The 17337-nt window shown below is 42.9% G+C and overlaps 1 protein-coding gene and 1 pseudogene across 5 annotated transcripts in view; one reads left to right on the forward strand and one right to left on the reverse strand.

The window, feature by feature from the left end:
- Window positions 1-2800, reverse strand: part of AASS (aminoadipate-semialdehyde synthase) — a 63412-nt gene extending 60612 nt beyond the window's left edge. Inside the window, exon 1 of one of the 5 annotated variants that reach the window (XM_081535356.1) lies at window positions 2386-2800. The gene's annotated coding sequence lies outside the window, so the exon portion shown is untranslated. Of the gene's footprint in view, window positions 1-1528; window positions 1855-2079 lie in introns of those variants that run through there. The other 4 variants (XM_081535362.1, XM_081535361.1, XM_081535357.1 and 1 more) reach the window with 4 other exon arrangements.
- Window positions 2801-13326: 10526 nt separating this feature from the next.
- Window positions 13327-13995, forward strand: LOC145524415 (small ribosomal subunit protein uS5 pseudogene; annotated as a pseudogene).
- Window positions 13996-17337: the final 3342 nt, after the last annotated feature.

Genomic DNA, 17337 nt, shown 5'->3' on the forward strand with positions numbered 1-17337 from the left:
ACATTAATTATAGTAGTGACTGGACACTGTGGATTACAAAGGCATTCAAGTTTTAGAACATAAATAGGCACTCTCACTCATGAAGATCCAGCCGAAGTACACAAACAGGAAAACAAAATACCAAAAGCACTATGGAGAAAGTCAGGATATTCACCTAAGTTACATACATTAACTACAGTGACCAGGAGCCCAGAGCTAAAAATAGGAGGGGGATATCTCACAAAAAATTCTGACTACTCTCCTCCATAAATGGCCTGGGCTCCTCAGCTTCCCACTTACTCCAGGACCTTGGTGAGTAACTTAATCTGTCTGTACTTCATCTGCAAAATGGGATTTATACCTACTTCATAGGGTTATTGAGAAGTTTATTTGCAATAATAGGCATAAAGTGCTGAGCACTGCCTTGCATGTCATAAACACTCAGTAAATGTTAAGCAAAAGGCTGCAAGGCTGCCCTCTCCTCAAAGGTGAACACAGCCATCCATCACCCTTGACAGTAGAACATCACTTTCCCTTCCTCTGGGTCACACTGTAGGGAGGGCTTCACAATGATTCCATGTTCATCCCTCCCTCTTCTTACTTTTTTAGAAAAAAAAAAAAGCCCAGTAAGCCTTCTCTTTACCTTCACCCTTCAGGCATGAGGGTTCAAGATAATAAGTTATCCTCTTAATACTATATTTCATCAAATTTAAATTACTTTTTTTCACATTTTAGCATCCTTGAAAGGAGGGTGCATCTTACAATCGACTGTATCTTAATTCTGTGAATATGGTAATAACATTGTTGGTTACTTTCCATTCCAGATATACAGCATTTCTGTGATTCCATGAATTCCATAGAATTTTTTGTGGCCTCACCAAAGAAACTTGTCACTGTTTGTAGTGTTATCTCTATGAGAAAATTAATAAAAGAGTATTTGGAAAAAATGAAAATTTTGTGTTAAATGGGATTGGTTTCTCACCAAAGATCATTTCCAAAATCCTGCTAATGCTTAGAGGACCGGTTAGTTATGGGATAAATTTTCAATTACAAATAAATCAGAGTCCTGATGATGCTGTCACCAATAACAAGTGAGGCTGATAACAAATAGGATTTTCTGGAGAGTGGGAAAGTCACTTTGGGACACTGACTTAAACCTTTGTCCTCCTAGCTCATTTTGCAGAAGGGCCACCAGGTTACACAGCTCCTCCTGTGGCCCATAGGTTCACTCCTCTTTATAGCAAAAAAGGGGGAGGGGAAGAGGGAGGAGTTCACAACACATATACACGTATAGAAGCAGTTCAAACGAAGTGTCATGGTTGGTTGTTTTGTTTTGTTTTTTCAATATAGAGTATATGAAAGCCATATGTTACAGTCAATGAGAGTTGACTTCTGTGCACAGCTATGTCGCCCTAATCAATTACATTTTCACATCCGAATAACTGACGACCCACAACATCAAAAAATGCTCGTCTTCGTTCGAGTTACTAAACACACTGTCTCCCTCTCCCCACGCCACAACCCACTTCCACTCTCCTAAAACCAGTACCTGGAAAGCCTGTTTCTTCCAGAAGTAGCCAGGGCATTTAGCCCCATTGAGTTAAACAGGGTATTTAACTGCTTCTAACCGCGCCCCCTCCGCGGGTGAACTCTCCCAACTGGCCCGCACAGCGCCTGCGGGGTATCAGAAATTCAGGAGACGCTGATATCCAAACATTCAACTTCCGCACTTTTCCTGACTGTCAGAGGATGGAGGGGGATGGCCTCCATCTCAGAGAAAGGTCAGGTCTACATGGGCAGTGTCAATAAGTTTGTGATCCGAATTTGTTCAAGCAGGCCAGAGGCTGAAAAGGTCAACCAGTAACTGCGCCGAACGAAAGCTTGGGGGTGCGAGCGTGCTGGGCCGGAGGGGCGGTGCCCGCCACCATCTGTCAGCCACCCCCCCTGCCCCCGGCAGCCGCCTATCTAAATAAGCACACAGTCCAAGAATTAACAGAGCTTTGTTCTACAACTTCAATACCAATTCTTTACTCCCCAGCAACCGCCCCCCACCTCAGCCCTGGCCAAAAAAGAAATCCACATTGCCATCCCTTCTCCTACCTATACAGAAATTCCGGCGCTGCGCCCACGGCCCCCGACTTCCCACCCCTAGTCTGCAGGGAAACGCTCAGAGGGAGGCCTGGAGAGGAGGCCCGAACGCTCTTCACGCTCTTCCCCTTCTCTTGTCCCGGCAACGGCCGGCGTCCGCGGAGCTCCCGGCTCCCCAGCGCCGCAGGGAGGAGTAGGCAGAATACTCGCCCGCACCTCCCGGCGGATAGGCAGAGCCCCGCCAGCGGTCTCCAAACTCATCTCACAGGCTGAACTGCCCATCAGCTCAGCTTCTCCTTGCACCCCACCTCCCCTCACCTCGTCCGGTCCAGCCGCCTTTGAGCTCCCGGCCCGGGGAGGGGAGGCTCCAAATTCCCAGCCGAAATTGGGATGCAGGCGGTGAGGAGGAGGTGTTTGCTCAACTTCTTAGGACGTCATCCTCCGCAGCCAATCAGCGCCCGCCCTGAGGGAACAACCTTCTTCGCCGCCAATCGGCGGCGCTGCCAGGTACTAGGTCATGCCCTGTCCCAGCTCCACCCCGAAAATCTTTCTGCAGTTTTAGATCTCTGACCTACGTCAGTAGCCGGGGACCTCACGTCCTTCCAGCACGGTTATTGTCCAAGTTTGTAACTGTCCGCAGCAGGGGACAGGCAGAGACGGTGAAAGAAATAGTTCGAACATTACACGTTCAATAGATGGGTGTATCTCCTGGAAAAAAAAAAGTTTCAAACTCATGTATATCACGCTCGTTCAGCAATATGCACTTCTCAAAACATTTTTACAGCCCCACAACAAAACTGTGAAGCCTGATGACAGTTCTTAGAGCAGTTTTAGAGTCCAGCAAACGGAGACTGAAAAATTAAGTGTCGTGTGTTCACCTCCAATGAATATTAATTTTCATTAATGAATTTAATAATTTCACTAATGAACTTTTATTCTTATAAAATAGTGTGTAGCCCCAGAGGCTTTTTGCTCAAATCAATGAGATGATCAGAGTTGGGTGCTTAAGGGAATATGAACTAGGTAGTGTATAGAAGGGATCTGAGTAAACGTGATAGTAACAACTTTAAAAGGACAGAGTCAACACCACAGCTAAGGCTAACAGGTTAGAGGAAGAACCGAAGTAAATTTGGTGTTTCAGGCTTGGCTAAATGGTGATTAGGAAGCAGGTGATTCTGAGAACAGTACCTAGAAACATAGCAAGAAGGGAAGGCTTTAGAGGAATGATTAGGAATATGATCTTGGCTATGTAAAGCTAAAGATACAGAGGGAAAACCCAACTTCCAGAGAGGGCTCTAATTTTCTTTGTAATTAGAGATATGAGTGGAGTTTATAAAAATGTTCTAGGTTCAATATTGTTGACATGAGAGTTTAAACACAGCTGTGGCAGATATGAGAAAAGTACATATTGGAGAAAATTTTTAAAACAGAAGGAAATGTTACCCTCTGGCCACTGACACCCTAGGAAGACCACAGATGAACTTCGTTTTTCATCTTCTAGAGCTGTGGCTAGTCTTCACAAAATGCATATTCTCCTGTCTTCCAGGGCTAATTATCCAGGACTTTCTTTTCTTTTCTTTTTTTGTCTGTGCTGGGTTTTTGATGCTGCACAGGCTTTTCTCTAGTTAAGGAGAGTGGGGCCTACTCTGTCATTGAGGTACATGGGCTTCTCACTGCAGTAGTTTCTCTTGTTGCAAGCATGGGCCCTAGGCCTCTCAGACTTTGGTAGTTGAGACACGAAGGCTCAGTAGTTGTGGCTCCTGGACTCTGGAGCACAGGCTCAATAGCTGTGGCATACAGGCTTAATTGCTCTGCGGCATGTGGGATCTTCCCAGGCTAGGGATCAAACCCATGTCTCCTACATTGGCAGGCAGATTCTTCACCATTGAACCACCAGGGAAGCCCTAGTCAGGGCTTTTAAAGAACACTGGACTTTGTCACATATGCATGGATCCTTAATACTCATTGGGTGTGGATATGCTATAGTTAATCTTTCAGTCTCAGTTTGTTGAATTCTGTAACTGTTCTAAGAACTGTCATCCGGCTTCACAGGCTTGTTATGAGGCTGTGAAAATACTTTGGAAAGTGCATATCACTAAACAAATATGATAGTCATGAGCTCAAAACTTTTTTCCAGGAGATACACACGTCTGTTTAGTGTGTCCTGCCCAGACTCTTTCACCCACGGTCCTTCATACAATGTTTGAGTTCCTTCAGGATACGGCCAAAATCAGCCATCTCAGCTTTATTTCGACAGCAACACCAGCCTGAAAAGAATAGTGAACCACAGTCTGTCCTTTGTTTTCTCCTAAGGATTAAGAGCCTGGATCAGAATCCTTACTTTTCCTTCTCAAAGTATAAATCATGGACAAGTTACTTAGTTTTCAAAAAAGTCTCGGTTTCCTTATCTATTAATAGGAAAATAATAGGGACTACTTCAGGGGTTATTGCAGGGATAAAATGAGATGATGTCCAAAGTGCTCTGCCAAGCATCTAGCTAAGAAACAGGCAATTATTATTTATTTTCCCAAAGTTTCTTGCTGTCTATTTATCTGCAGTTCTCTGTCATTTCAATTGGGTAAATTAGGAGACATGAAGGGAGTGTATGCAGGGATAAAGGAGGGCAACAAATAAGAGATGGGGATGCCCACTTGCTCCCCGGGACTAGAAACAGTGAGAATACCTGTAGGCCTTAATAGGTCCAGAGGAAGAGACAGTTACCAGAACACAGAATGAGCTCTAGCTGAGTTGTCGCAGAAGCTACAGGGAAAGCCACCAGACAGTGGTGACTTTTGATAGGAATGGAGATGCCTAAGGAATCCATAACCCTGCCCAGAGAGGCAGGGGTCAATAAACTTTTTTTTTTCTGTAAAGGACCAGAAAATTAATATTTTAGGCTTTGCAGGCCATTAAATCTCTGTCACAATTCACCAACTCTGACATTTGGATACTAAAAGCAGCCACAGACAATACTTAAATGGATGAGCATGGCTGCGTGCCAATTAAACGTTAATTGTAAAAGTTAACTGCAGGCTAGATTTGGACCCAGGGTCATAGTTTGCAGAACCCCAGCCCATAGAATGAATAACCCTGCTTCCTTCTCCTGCCCTCCCACCTCCCGCTAGTGCTTTCTACAAATTGGACACAAGGAAAACCAGAGGCCTGGTACAGTCCATAAAGGTCAACCCTTCAGGGACAGAGCAGGTACAGAGGACACAGGAGTTCTAGAAGGCTCAAAGGAGCATATTCAACACAAAAGGTATTCAAGACATGCTTGTTGAAATGAATGTTTGGTCACCATGAATTACCCTGCAAATGGTGGAACACTTACGGGAAAACTATCAAAACTGCCTCCCTGAATGGGCACAGCCAGGAAAGGCTCTTGGATTGTGGTGGCTCTGGATCCTGTGATGCTCCGTTAGCTCTCTCTTTGCTTTATTTTGAAATCCTGTGCACTTCTGACCTGGTAATGAAATATTAACCTGGCCAAAAAAAAAAAAAATCCTTCCTTTGAATTCCAAACCATCACTCAGATGTTTCTGGTGCTCAAGGATTTTGCAAAAGATGCACATGAGAATACTCATCCTTAAAATGGGAGAATTCAAAGGTTTTTCGTCATAGTGACTGTTGTAATAAGTGTGACAGGTATCAGAAATTTCTTCACAATTGAGAGACAATAGATGCAAGAAAAACAAGGCTTGGATCCACCTAAAGTGTTTCCACACAACTTTTGCAATCAATCCTTCAGACTCCTTCAGTAGAGGAGAACCCTTCCACCCATGTGGGGTGCTAGGTCATTACTCTTGAAATTAGAAAGTTGGGTCTAAGCCACTCAAGTTGCCTCTCTGTCTCCACATTCTTTGACTTTCTTCCCTTGTTGTTCCTTACTTTGGTTCTGTTCTTCCTGAGAGGCCATGAGGGTAGTAGTCAGGCATGTGAGCATTGCAGTGAGCCAGACCTAGACTTCATCCCTCCTTCACCAACTCTCTAGCAAGTCATTTTCCCACCAGGACATTGGGAAACATCATAATGTTCTCAAGAAGATTAAGTGATGGACATACTCAATATGCATGAACTATTATTGGGGTTTACTATATTACTCTGTTTCATGCACCCCTTTCTTTGTATTCAGAACCCATTCTCAATCTTATGTGAACTTTGCCATAAAAAGAAAAGAGGTGGACATTTGATCTATTGCTCTCTCAAGACTCTGTATTTCTCACATGAACGGTAAATTTCACAGTATCACCTATGTCACTCACCCTAATAAGATATTCAACTTATTATAAATAAATTTCTTACTGACAGGAAGTCTTATGTTGTTTAAAATAAGAAGTAGTTTAGGAAAGAAAAATTTCTAAGTGACAATTACTATTGTTGCCTAACTCCCAAGTTATCTTGGGAAAGAAATGTACCTCCTTTACCACGAAGGAATTTAAAAGTCTGATTAGGTAAGATAAGAGCAGGAACCATCCACAGAAAAATCACAACTCCTGCAAACAAGTTCTGGGTGGAGATAGTGATGTCCTGGGGGATTATATTTGCCCCCACCTTAGATGAATGAAGCAGAGAAAACTATTTTTTATTTCACCTCCTCTGCCATTACCATTACCATTATTTAAGGAGCTTTCCTGAAAAAAAAATTTTTGAGAAAATTCCAAGGCCCAGGATCAACATTTGTTGGTTTCACAAAATCCCCGAGTTCACAACATTCCTCAGGAGTTATGCCTCCAGGCTTAACTCACTGGACAGGTTTGCTGCTCATCATCACCCGCTTAGTAACTGTTATTTTAAATCTACCAGGACCTCTTAATTTCCAGTTCCACATCTCTGCATTTTATAAATTGGGTAACAATTATATGCTATGGTAATACAAGCAAATCGGGAAAATGCAAATTTTGGAATATATTTTGGAATATATCTCCCTGGCAAATAATGAATCTAATATATTCAAATGTAACTAAAACATATTCAAATCAAGGAAGAAAAACCAGTATTCCTCCTCTCAGCCTTGTTTGAATGAAAATCTCAAGAGATGTCTTAAAGGACTGAGAAAAGATTGGAGAAAGGAGGAAGTATTTAAAGCAAAAATAAAATACAAGTGCAGTTTTTCTGGAGTCATCATCAGTGTAATTGAGCTGGAGACAAACAGAAGGCCAAGATGAGGAGGTAGGAGGGTCAAGGTTTTCTCATTCTAGTTCTGGTTTGGGTTAGAGAAAAGATGAAACCAATCCTTTACTGTAGTCATCTCACTCTAGAGACAGGAAGAAGAAAAGAATATACATATTGTTTTCTGCAGTGTAAGTAGCAGCAGGTAGGAAAAATAAACTCAGCATAGACAAGGTCACATCAGGAAGCAGGAAGTCAGGTAGAGAATGTATCCTGGACATTGAACTGACTCTCATGATCATTGCCATCTGTATAGCTCCCCAGAAACAAACATAATAGAATTTGAAAGGAAGAAAGAACATGAAAGGAAGGTGCTCTCATTGAACGGTGTAATGTGGACCTTCTCCATGACAGGCACAGGCTTGTCCATCATTCTCATTGATCATTATTGAACGACCTAAAACAAACAAAGGCAAAAGCGTGAAAGACAAGAATTTGCTCCATAAAGAGATTATTTCCTGGGCCCATATATGCGGGCTAACTCCAAATATTTCTTAGCTACTTTGTAAACATAGTTTAAATAAACACAGTCCCTACCCTAAGAGGCTAAATGGCCACAGTGTCAAAGTTGTGTCAAGACAAACACCACAGCAATGAATAAACTCTTAGAAGTCCAAGACCTGTGCTCTATCTTCGGAAATTTCCGGTGTCCACTGCCCGCTCTACACCCACCTGGGTCTGAGGGATCTGTACAGTTTTGTGAAAGAAATAGATTTAGACCAAGGATGAAGCAGGAACAAAATGAGGAAGAGTGGAGAAAACAAGGATAAAGAATGATGGGGGTAGAAAGCGAGAGACCAGGAGCAGAAGGCTTAAGGCAAAGTTTACTCACTGGGCACAAGTCCAATGTGAGGGAGACTGGAGAATGAGTTGCCACAGAGAACAGAAAAGAAAGGGGTTTCAGAAACGACAAAGATAGCAAAGGCTGGGGGACGATACCCATATCTTAGAACACCTCTGTTGAATTTTAAGTAGGAATTAAGCTCAAGAAAACTTTCACTGCTAGAAACCACTTCTGTTTCTTTCCTGCCTCTTTCTGGGCACAGGCTACCTGGCCTGCTTACACATTTAGCTTCTTGGCTGCCATGAAAGCTCCATGGCTAGTAGATGCCTGGCTGTGCCACCTGCTGAGCCCGCAACAGGGAAATACCATCTCTCTTGTCAGGGAGGGAACTATTCCTAGCACATAATAGAATTCAGTGGATTTGTACTGGATTGAATGGCACCCTCCTGCCCCAAAATTTATGTCCACCCACAACCTTGAAATGTGACCTTATCTGGAAATATAGTCTTTACAGATAAAAAGAAGGAGAGAATCAAAACGAGATCGTACCTGATTCAGATGGCTTAAATCCATCGCAATGTGTCTTTAAAAGAAAAGGACATGGGGGACTTTCCTCGTGGTCTAGTGGCTAAGACTCTGGCTCCCAGTGAAAGGGGGCACAGGTTTGACCCCTGGTCAGGAAACTAGATCCCACATCCCACATGCCACAACTTGAAAAAGATCTCATGTGCCACAACTAAGACCTGGCACAGCCAAACAAATTAAAAAGAAAAAAAAATGGACACACTAAGGGAAGAAGCCATGACAGAAACAGAGGTGAAGTTCTAGTACTGCAAGCCAAGGAACCCCAGAAACTACCAGGAACTTGAAGAAGCAAGGAAGGGTTCTCTCATAGTGCCTATGGAGGGATCACAGCCTGGTCAACGTCTTGATAGCAGACTTCCAGTCTCTAGAGCTGTGAAGCAATAAATTTATGTTGCTCTAAGTCCCCTTGTCCCATCAGTTCATGGCAAATAGTTGGGGGAAAAAGTGGAAACAGTGGCAGATCTTACTTTCTTGGGCTCCAAAATCACTGTGGACAGTGACTGCAGCCATGAAATTAAAAGACGCTTGCTCCTTGGAAGGAAAGCTATGAGAAATCTAGACAACATATTAAAAAGCAGAAACATCGCTTTACCAACAAAGATCTGTACAGGCAAAGTTATGGTTTTTCCAATAGTCATGTACAGATGTGAGAGTTGGACCATAAAGAAGGCTGCACACCAAAGAACTGATGCTTTTGTACTGTGGTGTTGGAAAAGACTCTTGAGAGTCCTTTGGACAGCAAGGAGATCAAACCAGTCAATCCTAAAGGAAATCAACTCTGAGTATTCATTGGAAGGACTGATGCTGAAGCTGAAACTCCAATCCTTTGGCCACCTGATGTGAAGAACTGACTCATTGGAAAAGACCCTGATGCTGAGAAAGATCGAAGGCAAGAGGAGAAAGGGACAACAGAGGATTAGATGGTTGGATGGCATCACTGACTCAATAGACATGAGCTTGAGCAAACTCAGGGAGATAGTGAAGGACAGGGAAGCCTGGCATGCTGCGGTTCATGGGTCACAGAGTTGGACACGACTTAGTGGCTGAACAACAACAACCCTACTCATTGCCACTTTGTTACAGAGGCCCTTGGGAACCTAGTACAGACTTAATTCACCAAACAGCCAGATTGGGCCCCAATATTATGGTGATTGCTCATGTATCACTGAGGACACACACACACAAAATAAAATCATGCAGTGAATAAAGAAGGTAGAAACATACAGTAACTGTATTGGCAGGAATTTAAATCAAGATCACTTCTTTAGATTGATCTTTCAAAGGTTGTTTGCTCTAAATGTCTAAAGAAAATGAAATTGAGCTACAGCTTCACTGTGAGCTCTAAAATCAACCTGAAACACAGGTACACTGAGGCTGGTTGACTCTACTTTTAAAAGACCTACGCCTATGGATTTTGAAGAAACGTCCAGTTTCTACAGACTCATTTAGCAAGAGTATTTCACTTACAAAAATGCCTATATGAAAAGAGAATGGTGGAAAGAAACATTTTTAATCACTCTTCTTGGACAAGTCTCCTATAACCCATGCTTCTTCATGAGGTAGATTGACAGAAAGCATATCAAAGTTTTCACGGGTGAGTACTATCTTGAAAGTGGTAGTGTTGCTATTATTACATATGGTATACTGGGCACACTAGGCCGACAATGTGAGTAAAAAGACAAGTATCACCCTCAAATGAAACAGATGACCAGCACTAAAATGGAGGTCTTCATAGCAGGACATGGGCTTCTCACTGAGGTGGCTGCTGTTGCGGAGTACATGCTCTAGGCTCTCTGGCTAAGTAGTTGTGGCGGCTGGGCCTAGTGGCTCCTGGGAATGTAGACTATTCCTGGACCAGGATCAAACCCATGTCCCCTACATTGACAGGTAGATTCTTAACCACAAGACCACCAGGTAAGGTGTAGGAATTGTTTTTAAATGGATCACTGAAGAGATTTTATAGAGCTCTGCTACTGATGGATGGAAATTCAGTTTAACAGTATTGATTATACTTAGCCTTGAAATGGAGCGGAGAAGTGGGGAAGTAGAGAGATTGGGAAAAGAAGTATTGGGAAAGGAGAATGATATGTAATTGGAAAAGCTAAAGAATCACCAAAATAAAATCTTATTAAGACTCAGCATCAGGCTCCCCTGGTGGCTCAGTGGTAAAGGATCTGCCTGCCAATGCAGGATACACAAGCTCAATCCCTGGTCCAGGAAGATCCCACATTCTACAGAGCAACTAAGCCCATGCATGACTACTGAGCCTGAGCTCTAGAGCCCGAGAGCCGTAACTACTGAGCCCACAGTTTGCAGCTACTGAAGCCCACAGACCATAAAGCCTGTGCTCTACAACAAGGGAAGCCACAGCAATAAAAAGCCCCCACACTGCAGCAAGAAAGTAGCCCCCATTTGCAGCAACTAGCGGAAAAACCCTCACAGCAAAAAAAGACCCAGCACAGACAGAAATAAATAAATACTGAAATAAGGAATTAAAAAAAAAAAAGTCTCAGCATCCTGGCTGAAGAACCATCATTTCCATTTAAATGATTTTATCTGTATAATCTAATGTGAACTTGGTTTAACCTTAAGATCTCCAGACTTAGATATAATGGAAAACATGTAGATTTGTAGAAATACCCCAATATAAACTTCTAGGGATTTGAGCTCTTTTACTTTAGTTCTTATCATAGTATTCCTAACAATATTTTGATGGTTGGCTTATGTTACTTTCATTCCGTGGAGAAGACTGATTCCTGTGCTGATGTATTTAAAGCAGGAATCTAGGAAAATTATTTACATAAACACAGATAGCTAATTCTTACATGAAATCAATGAGTTCCTAAATATTTTCCATAGGAGATCAATGAAAAATATGCAGCAAATGATCCTAAAGTACATGAAAACCATAACCTTAAAGGTTTCCATGAAAAAAAAAAAAACAAGTATGAACAACAGAGTGGTGAATGTACAAGTCAGAATCTAAGAATATAATATATACTTTAGAAAGTCTTAAAAGAGAAATACAATTCATATTTTATGACAAGAAAAATTTGAACATAAAATTTTTTTCTTGGTCCATTGGCCTCCTCTCCCTGCATCTACTGTGCACTGTGTATCTCCATTATGCATCAGCAAAACCTCCCCATAGGCAGAAATACCTGCTCAACCATAAACAGCAACATTCTCCTAGCACCAGTAAGATAATCCCTTAAAAGATAACATTCCTTCTTCATCTTATAAAGGGTCACAATGACCTACCACCATGTACTTACAGATCTAGGATTGTGTCAGCTGTAAAAAAAATATACCATTTAAAGTACAGCTCTCTTTCTCAAAAAACTTATATCACTGTGCTTTGACCTCTAATGGACAGGACAGTTCTCAGAGTGTTCTGAGATGCTATTCCTGGATGTGTGCTCTGTCCTGTCCAACTCCTTGCAACACTATGAACTATAGCCCACCCGCCTCCGCTGTCCATGGGGTTTTCCAGGTAAGAATACCGGTCTGAGTTGACATTTCCTTCTCCAGGGATCTTCTGGACCCAGGGATCAAATCCACTTTCCCTGCATTGCAGGCAGATTCTTTACCTCTTGAACCACTGGGGCTTCTCACTGTTCCTGGGTTATAATCCTCAATTTGACTCGAATAAAATTTTCCTCTTCTTTCTTAGATCAACCAATTAAATTTTTATTGACACAAGAAATACATTTAAAATACAAATGTATACAGGAGTAAAATATAAACAATGTGGTAATTGTATGGTAATAAAATAATAATCAGAAAAGTACCATCTTTGAACACCTATATGCCAGATATTGTGAAAAGTGTTAAATCTATGATAGCCCATGCAAGCCATACACTATCCCATGAGGTGGATGTGAATAGTCACAATCAATTTGAGAAAACTGAGACTCAGAAAAGTTAAATGAAGACACACAGATCCCCGCTGAGGAACTAAGCTTAGGTCCATTTCCTGGCAGATTCCAAAGCTCAAGCTCTTAACCACGATGCTGTTATTCTCAGAAAGAATAATTTGTGAATTTGAGCCCAGATTGGTGATTAATTTTAGTAAGATGACTGCCTTTCTATACAATTTTCTATCCCAAAACTTGCCTGCTATAAGGTCCTGAAGCATGAAACCTTTTATCTTCTCTGGGTGGCAGCCTCTCTCACCTTCAAAATCAATAGAAAATATAGTCTGACTATACAAGATGACCTATTTATTTCCAAGGCTGTAAGACGTCATGCTGGCTGAACGGAAAGAAACGGATAGATCCAGGGTAGGGGTGAAGAAGGAGCTGTGTTTGCAACAGCCTCAAGGAATTATTCATAGATGGACCAAAAGAGAAATTCAATGCTGTCAATAAGGATCTTTGGAGAAAAATGTAGGGAAAAAAGCAGAGGTGTTTGGCTTCTTCTATGTAAAAACAGCAAATGGCGGATGACGCCCTGATGCCGCTGCAGTACCCAGAAGCCCCAGGGCCCTGAATACATTCCACTGTGTTTTACACAGTGTGGGCCCTCCTGTGGTGGCTTCTGGGAGGCTTGGGCACCTGTGTGCATGCCCGGGTCACAGCTGAGGCCAACGCTGCAAAGCTGGCAGAGGCAAGGTCAAGGACATGGACTGGCCCGCCACCCCCCACACCCCACTCCACCCTACTCCCACACCCACCCCCTCCTCTTGCCACCATCACCAAGCTGGGCCAACTGGTCATGACATGAAGATCAAGTCCCTGGAAGAGATCTATCTCTTCTCTCTGCCCATCAAGGGATCTGAAATCACTGACTTTTTTCCCCAGGACATCCCTCAAGGAGAAGGTTTTGAAGAATATGCCTGTGCAAAAGCAGCCCTGTGCTAGCCAGCAGACCAAGTTCAAGGCATTTGTTGCCACAGGAATTACAACGGACACGTCAGTTTTGGTGTCAAGTGTTCTAAGGAGGTAACCACTAATATCTGTGGGGCCAGCACTCTGGCCAAGTTCTCCATCATCAGTGTGTGATGAGGTTACTGGGGGAACAAGATCTGCAAGCCCCATATTGTCCCTTGCAAGGTGACTAGTCACTGGGGCTGTGTGCTGGATTACCCCCTTCCTGCCTGCCTCCAGGGGCACCGGCCTGATCTCAGCCCCTGTGCCCAAGAAGCTCCTACTGATGGCTGGAATTGACGGAGTGCTACACCTCTGTCAGGGGCTGCTCCAGCATCCTGGGAAACTTGGTCAAGGCCACTTTTGATGCCATTTCCAATCTACAGTTATCTTATTCCTGGTCTCTGGAAAGAGACAGCATTCACCAAGTCTCGGTATCAGGAATTCACTGACCATCTTGCAGAGACCTGCACCAGAGTTTCCATGCAGAGGACCCAGGCTCCAACTATAGCCACCACATAACTTTTCTATGAGAAAAATGAAGTGAATGAAGTTGGTTAAAAAGAAAAAGAGAGAGAGAGAAAGAGATTCGAAGATTGCCAGTAGTGCACAAATGAAAGTAAAATTAGAATTCTAAGAGGCAAAAGGGGTGGGGGGGGTGGATGGATAAAGCTCAGATCAAGTAACAGTTTGGGTCATACTGGACATATCAAATATGACATGGTGAAGACATGAAATACTTGAGAAGAAGGAGATTGGGGACCAGCAAAGTGGTTGGAGAAGTTAGGTAAAAGCAAACCAACAGTTTAATTTTGCCTAAATGAACATAATCGAGACGTGTGTAAAATAGAATAAAGATGCTCACTGCTCATGGACTTCTCCCTACCCCTTCACCCCCACCAAATCTAACATCCCCATCAGAAGGAGTGCCTGCTGCACTTATCAAAATAGAAGAAGGGGGAAAGAGGGGAGGAGGAGAAGAAAAAGGAGAAGAAACATCACTAGATTCAAATTTAGAGGTTTGATTGAGATAGTTCAGAAATAAAGGATGGGACAAGCCATCCCAAGGTACGTTGTAGCTCTTGGCTGCCAGCTTCTCACACATTTAACCTGAAAGCTTGAAAAATCATTTTGAGGGATTTGCAGAGGAGTCCCATCACTCAGCAAGGATGGCTTTCTTCCCAGCCATTCATATCCATCTCATGGAGTTAGGGAAGAATCTGAAGAATAGTGGGCAAATGCTTCCTCTCTGGCATCTCTACTGTTTCCCATTGCTGTTGTTCAGTCAGTCAGTCGTGTCTGACTCTTTGCGACTGCATGGACTGCAGCATTCCAGGCTTCCCTGTCCTTCACTTTCTCCCAGAGTTTGCTCAAACTTATGTTCATTGAGTCTGTGATGCCATCCAACCCTCTCATTCTCTGTCTTACCCTTCTCCTCCTGCCCTCAATCTTTCCCAGCATCAGGGTCTTTTCCAATGAGTCAGCTCTTCACATCAGGGGGCCAAAGTATTGGAGCTTCAGCTTTAGCATCAGTCCTTTCAATGAATATTCAGGGTTGATTTCCTTTAGGATTGACTGGTTTGATCTCCTTGCTGTCCAAGGGACTCTCAAGAGTCTTTTCCAGCACCACAGTTCCAAAGCATCAATTCTTCGGTTCCCCATAACTGTCCATTCTGAGTCAAGGAGAGGAAGCAGGAAAGAGGTGGCCTGTGTTCCGGCTACTGCTGCTGCTACAAAAATAGATAGATTCATTTCAACATATGTATATTTAAAATGACATTAGCATGGCCTAACTGTTACATGTATTATTAGCTCAAAAGATGGGAAAAACAGAGATGAAAGTGGAGAAATGGAATTTCCTTTTTTCTCTGCTTTATTATGATTATCCAGTTTGTCCAGGGTCTGGTGTTTCACTTGAGGCCTGATTATTAGTATTTATACTAGTTTGTGTGTGCTGTACTCTGCTTAGTCACTCAGTTGTGCCCAAATCTGAGATCTCATGGACTGTAGCCCACCAGGCACCTCTGTCCATGAGGATTCTCCAGACAAGAATACTGGAGTAGGTTGCCATTTCCTCTTTCAGGGGATCTTCCCAACCCAGGGATCGAATCAGGGTTTTCTGCATTGCAGGTGGATTCTTTACAAGCTGAGCTACCAAGGAAGCTCTTATACTAGTTTCCAGCTTGCACAATGAATGCATTCCACTGCCTTTGTGGATGATGTACTAGTTTGCTAGGGCTTCCATAACAAAATACCACAAACTGAGTATTTTAACCAGAAATTAATTTTCTCACAATTCTAGAGGCTGAAAATCCAAGATCAAAATGTCAGCCCATTTGGTTTCTTCTGAGGCCTCTTTCCGGAGAAGGCAATGCAACCCACTCTAGTACACTTGCCTGGAGAATCCCATGGACGGAGGAGCCTGGTGGGCTGCAGACCATGGAGTCACTAAGAGTCGGACACGACTGAGCAACTTCACTTTCACTTCTCACTTTCATGCATTGGAGAAGGCAATGGCAACCCACTCCAGTACTCTTACCTGGAGAATCCCAGGGATGGCGGAGCCTGGTGGGCTGCTGTCTATGGGGTCACACAGAGTCAGACACGACTGAAGCGACTTAGCAGCAGCAGCAGCAGCAGCAGAGACCTCTTTCCTTGGCTTCCAGATGGCCAGCTTCTCACTATGTCCTCACAGGGCCTTTTCTCTACACATGCAAGTCACTGCTATCTTTCTGTATGTCTAATCTTGTCTTTTTATAAGGACACCAGTTAGACCAGATTAGGGTCCACTTCACAGGCTCATTTTAACTTAATTACCTTTTTGAAGACCCTATCTTTAAAGTTAGTCACATCTGAAGTATTGGGTTTCAACATGAATTTTGAGGGGGGAACAAAGTAATCTCTACCAGATGGTATATTTTTAATGCAACATCAGTTGTTACAGAATGCAAGTTGGTGAGCCCAACACCGTGAGGCCAAACAAATCTAAACATCCAAGTTTGGAGCAGAGAAAGGTTTACCTCAGGACCAAGCAAGGACAACGAGCAGCTTGTGCTCAAAACAGAATCCAAACTCTACACTGGTTTTCAAAGGAGTGTTTTTATAGACAAAATTTGGGGTGAGAGTTGTTTGTTTCCACACTATTATTTCTTGACCGTTTCTCCTTCGTTTTGCATTTCCTCCCTTCCCTAATTAGTAACTTTTGAATCTGCCCTTTAGAACTCAAGGAACATCTGGGAGGCTGAAGCTTTTTTCCTACAAACTAAAAATGGTGGACACGGAAGGTTTTTGTACCTGGGAGGGTCTCACAAGGTCTGACTTGGTTTCAACCTCTCCTTTTCTTTTATAATCCTCAGTCTTGAGGGAAACAGATATTAGGCAAGAAAGGAAATGATGTTTTGGACAGAGAGTTTAATTATAAAGTTGGCAGAGGAACTCAGTTTCAATGCCAGGCAATAGTTACATCTCCTTTCCTTCTCCTCCTTGGCAAATGTTCAGAGTTAACTGACAGAATTTTTATTGTTAAAGTTTGTGATGAAGTAACCTAGTGACAACATATAATTTTCTGAACTCTCTTGGGATATGTTGATACCTATCAGAAATCACCTAGTCATAAAATTATTGGCACTGGGCTATGACTGGGTGGATGGTAGAGAACCCTGGGGGGAGTTCATGAGAAGAAAAAAGGGGCAGCGTGTGATCTGAAACCAGTAGGAGCCAATACAAGAGGAGGCTTGAAGTAAGACAAATAAGAGTGAGCCTGAAGAAGTTCCCAAATCAAAACACAGGCAGCTGAACAGGTATTCTCAGTTCTCATGACCACCAGCATGGATGTGCCTGGGGCATTTCAGAAGCAGAAGAAAA

This window comes from Giraffa tippelskirchi, chromosome 10, assembly GCF_054371585.1.
Source record: "Giraffa tippelskirchi isolate mGirTip1 chromosome 10, T2T-mGirTip1v1.2.pri, whole genome shotgun sequence".
Lineage (NCBI taxonomy): Eukaryota > Metazoa > Chordata > Mammalia > Artiodactyla > Giraffidae > Giraffa > Giraffa tippelskirchi.